The following is a 5,499-nucleotide window of genomic DNA, read 5'->3' on the forward strand; positions in this document are numbered from 1 at the left end:
GTCTGACACTATTTCCACTGTTTCCCCATCTATTTCCCATGAAGTGGATGGGACCAGATGCCATGATCTTCGTTTTCTGAATGTTGAGCTTTAAGCCAACTTTTTCATTCTCCTCTTTCACTTTCATCAACAGGCTCTTTAGTTCTTTACTTTCTGCCATAAGGGTGGTTTCATCTGCAGTTATTGATATCTAAGGTGATTGATATTTCTCCCAGCAATCTTGATTCCAGCTTGTGCTTCTTCCAGCCCAGGGTTTCTCATGATGTACTCTGCATATAAATTAAATAAGTAGGGTGACAATATACAGCCTTGATGTACTCCCTTTCCTATTTGGAACCAGTCTGTTGTTCCATGTCCAGTTCTAACTGTTGCTTCCTGACCTGCATACAGGTTTCTCAAGCAACAGGTCAGGTGGTCTGGTATTCCCACCTCTTTCAGAATTTTCCACAGTTTATTGTGATCCACACAGTCAAAGGCTTTGGCATAGTCAATAAAGCAGAAATACATGTTTTTCTGGAACTCTCTTGCTTTTTCGATGATCCAGCGGATGTTGGCAAATTGATCTCTGGTTCCTCTGCCTTTTCTAAAACCAGCTTGAGCAGCTGGAAGTGCATGGTTCACATACTGTTGAAGCCTGACTTGGAGAATTTTGAGCATTACTTTACTAGCGTGTGAGATGATTATAATTTTATAGTAGGCTGCAAGTAAAGCTGTCTGCTCTTTGTGTGTCTAGCTCCATCTTCCAGAAATGCTTGCTACACAAACATCCTTTGAAGGACAAAAGGGTAGTTTCCCAGTAGCTTGGCATGCTGAAAGTTGTAAAGTCCTTTGTATCTGACCCAGGAGTCTCATGTATTCTGTCAACATCCATGAAATTGCTAGCATCCAGGCTGAGTAGGGTAAATCTGAGAATTTTCCTGGTTTTTGATAGCTGTATGTTGGTCCAGTAGTTTGGAGGCTGTTGCAGTGATTCAGGCGAAAGATAAATTCCTTAACTAAGGCTGTGAAAAGCAGTATAGAGAAGAAACAATAGATTCCAGAAATATTTAGAAGGTAAAATTAATATGACCTGTGATGGTTTGGATTGGAAGAATTGGTAAAGGAAAGTGATTATAGATGATCCCAGCTTCGAATTTGGATGTGTGAGTCATTAGTAGACCTTCTGCCTATGAGAGTGTTAGACAAGGAACCTGGATTGGGAGTAGAATGATGAGTTTAGTTTTATACCTGTTGCCTTTGAGGTGCTCATGGGACATCTAAGGGGGGAATGACCAGAGGATACCTTAATATAAATGTCTGAAACTCAGGGGAAGATATCAGGACCTGTTTCAAGACTTAGGAGGCTTCATATAGGTAAGTGTGGTAGCCAGCCTCCAAGACGGCTCCTTAATGATCCTTGCCTCCTAGTATTTGTTCTCTTGTGTAGTTATTGTATCAGAATTGGTCTACATAATCAATAGATGATACATATACCATCACCAACAGATGTGACAATACATGACTGCCAAGCCTAAGTCATAAAGGAAATTGAGGTTTATGCCTTGGTCTCTCTCTTGGATTGCTTGTTATAGGGGAAAGTGGCTGCTGTTTAGTGAGGACACTCAGGTAACCATGCAGAGATGGATACGGGTGAGCCATTGTGGAAGCAGGTCCTCCAGCCCAGTTAACACCTCAGAGGCCTGCAGCCCTGGCCGACGTCTTGGTTACAACCTCGCGAGAGAGCCTGAGCCAGAACCACTCAGTTCAGGTGTTCCCAGATTCCCGACTCTTTGAAAAAAGCTATGTGAGGGACTCCCCTGGTGGTCTGGTGGCTAAGACTCTGTGCTCCCAATGCACAGGGCCTGGGGGGCCTGGGTTTGATCCCTGGTCGAGGAACTAGATCCTGCATGCCACAATTAAAACTCCTTGCAGCCAAGTAAATAATAAATTAAATAGATACTTAACAAGAAGCCATGTGAGATAATAAATGTTAACTGGTTTAGGTTGCTGGGTTCTGGGGTAATTTGTAGTGCAGCAATAGAGAACTGATACAGGTGGTCATTGAAGTTGTGACCTCCTTCAGCCCCTGTACTTCTAGCAGATGATCCACGGTCTTGGTAGAAAAAAATGTCAACAGGCTGTGACACTTTGACACGTCCCAACTCCCACTCCACTACTCCCTGTTTCTAACGGAATTCGTTCTGAACCCATACTTATCTTTCCTCCAGCCTTAAAGCAAGACTTACCTGTCTGATTTTGCAACAAAATGATGGCTCTTTAATTTTACATATTAATTTCCTGGGACTCCTGTAACAAAGTACCACAAACTAGGGTGGCTTAAAACAAGAGAATTTTATTCTCTCACAGTTCTGGTGGCTAGAAATCTTAGATAAAAGTATCAGTAGGGTTATTCTCTCTGTGAAGGACCCAGGGAAGGATCTGTTGCATGCTTTTTTCCATAGCTTCAGTGTTTGCCAGCAATCCTTGACGTTTCCTGGTTTGTGCCGTGCAACTCTAGTCTCTGCTTCCATTCTTCATTCTACAGCTGTCTTTTCTGCTCTTCTGAGGACAGTGAAGTGAAGTGAAGTCGCTCAGTCATGTCCAACTCTTTGCAACCCCATAGACTGTAGCCCACCAGGCTCCTCCATCCATGGGATTTTCCAGGCAAGAATACTGGAGTGGGTTGCCATTTCCTTCTCCAGGGGATCTTCCTGACCCAGGGATCGAACCTGGGTCTCCTGCATTGTAGGCAGACGCTTTACCGTCTGAGCCACCAGGGAAGCCTGATCTGAGGACAGGAGTCATATTGAATTAGGAGCGCACCTTATCCAGGATGACCTCATCTTAATTTGTATCTTAATTGTATCTGCAACAACCCCGTTTCCCAATAACCTCACATTTTGAGGTTGCGGGACATCAACATATCTTCTTGGAAAAAATTCAACCCGTGCCGCTGTGCACAGAACAGAGGACGCTTCCTAGTTCTCCTCTCACTGGCTCCCCTGTAGCAGCATTTGACACTGTTGGTCACGCTCCACTTAGAATTCCCCCTTCCCGATTTCAGAGGACCACTCTTTCTTTTCTACCCACATAACTAAGCTCAGTCTCCTCTGCTGGCTCCTCTTCTTCCATTCGTCTCTACCAGTGAATTCTCTGACCTTGAATATTTGGCCTTCTTTTCTCCCAAAGTTATGTCCTATGTCTGGGTGATTTCAGTCATACTCATGGCCTCAAAAGGCACCTAAACCTCTACGTTTAGTCTAGGCAATGACTCTGAGCCTAGACCAACCAGCTAGACAGATGAACCTCAGAAGCCACTTGTCCAAAACTAACCAACCTATTGATCTCCTCCTCCATACCTGCTTCCCGGCTCATAATTCCCTTTCTCTGTAAATTTCTCTCCTGTTCCCAAGTCCCCTAAGTCCAATATCTGGGTCTCAGTTTATACTTGTCCCCTCCTGTGACTGAGTCACTTCAAGTCCTACCTCCTAAAAAACTCCTGGATCTGGGCCCTCTGCATCACCTGTTGCCTGCTTTGGGCCCTCATCATCTCTCATTAGACCAGGGCCACACTCTCCTCACTTGTCTTCCAACCTCCATTCTCTGCCCCTCACTCAATCTTCCACACTGCTGCTAGAATCCTCTACTTATCACTGATCTCATCCAATCTTGTCACTCTTGTATGTAAAACCCCTCAACAGATCTTCTTTCTCTTTTAGGATATAATCCAAGATTTCCCCAGCTGTCCTTTAAGGCCAACCTCACACAAATCTCTTGTCCTTTTTACCACTTAGTCCTATATCTAGCCAACAGGATTATTTATTTCAAACTCATGTTGAGGTCTTCCATGCTTCTGGAGCCTCTGCTTCCTTCTCTCCTCCTTTTAAAGCTTGGCGATGTAACCATAAAAGTGTACCTTTCAGATCTCTCATTACAGGATATATAACTGACCAGGGCTCCAGCTTGTATGTTCTGAAATCCATTGCTGCATTTTCCATAAAGACTAATCCCATGGGATTCTCCCAGCTATTGAAAGAGTCTGGCAGAATATTAAGGCAAGCTCTTTCTTAGGAGACACAGAAATTTTCAACAGCCTGCTTTGGCTTGAAGACTCCCTGTCAGCCTTGCTGAACCTTTCTTAGACAGCCAACTTTCCCTCCCTCTCTTCTTATTCCAGGTCAGACTTACATAATGGTCTGATGGAGCCTAAAGGCTCCTTCCCTATCTCTTTTCACAAGGATCTCCTCTGATAAAGGTGTTTAATTCCATCTTGGTATCTGTTTCTCAGAGGATTCAGACTAACATACCCAGCTTAAGTGTCTCAAAGCCTCACTTTTAGGAAACAGAGAAAGAAGAGCAATTTAAGCCTAAAGCAAGGAGAAAAAAAAGAAATAATAAAAATTAGAGAATATGTAAAACAAATCTGAAACAGAAAAACAGAAATTAACAAAACTAAAGGCTGATTCTTTAGGAAATAAAATTGATAAACTTCTAGCCAAGGTAACCAAGAGAAAAAGAGAGAAGAAACAAATTACAAATATTAATAATGAAAGAGGCATAATCACTGCTGATGCCATGAGAATTTAAAGAATAATCAAGGAATACTGCAAACAACTTTATGCTCACAAATTTGGTGATTTAGATGAAACAGACCAATTCCTTTAAAGGTACCAAAACTTACACAAGGAGAAGCAGATAATCTAAATAAGCCTTGTTCTATTAAGGAAATAGAATCAAAAATTAATAATATTCTAAAAAGAAAGCATGAGGCCCAGTTGGACGTGGGGTATCTTTTTTTGGTGGGATCCAACAGTCTCCTGTCAATGGTTGTTCAACAATGAGTTGTAATTTCAGAGTTCTTGCAGGAGAAGGTGAGCACACATCCTTCTACTCCACCATCTTGAAATATCCCCCCTAAAAAGATACCCCACGTCCAAGGGCAAAGGAGAAGCCCCAGCAAGACGCTAGGAGGGGTGAAATTGCATTTAGAATCAAACCCTATACCCACCAGAGACGCTTGGAGGGTTCAAACAAACCTTGTGCACATCAGAACCCAGAGACCCCACAGAGACTGAGACAGAACTGTGTTTGAGTGTCTCTTGTGGAGGTATGGCTCAGAGTGGCCTGCCACAGGGGCAGGGGCTCTGGGTGTAGCAGACCTGGGTGTGGCATAAGCCTTCTTGGAGGAGGTCGCCATTAACCCCACCATAGAGCCTCCAGAACTCACACAGGACTGGGAAACAGACTCTTGGAGGGCACAAACAAAACCTCATGCACAGCAGGGCCCAGGAGAAAGGAGCAATGACCGCACAAGAGACTGACCCAGACTTGTCTGTGAGTGTCCAGGAGTCTCTGGCAGAGGTCAGCGGTGGCTGCTGCAGGGTTGGGGGCACTGAGTGCTGCAGTGTATGTAGAGGACCTTTTGAAGGAGGTTGACATTATCTTCATTACCTCTATCATAGTTTGGCCTTAGGTCAAACAGCAGGGAGGGAACACAGCCCCACCCATTAACAGAAGATT

General features: G+C 43.8%; 1 non-coding gene across 1 annotated transcript; it reads right to left on the bottom strand.

Annotated features, from left to right (window-relative positions):
- Positions 1 to 2,686: 2,686 nt before the first annotated feature.
- Positions 2,687 to 2,759, bottom strand: TRNAC-ACA. The gene has a single exon. It is a non-coding gene; the product is annotated as a tRNA-Cys (tRNA).
- Between the last annotated feature and the right edge of the window lie 2,740 nt (positions 2,760 to 5,499).

The sequence above is a fragment of the Bison bison genome, unplaced genomic scaffold (genome assembly GCF_000754665.1).
Source record: "Bison bison bison isolate TAMUID 2011002044 unplaced genomic scaffold, Bison_UMD1.0 scf7180017864329, whole genome shotgun sequence".
Taxonomy (NCBI): Eukaryota; Metazoa; Chordata; class Mammalia; order Artiodactyla; family Bovidae; genus Bison; species Bison bison.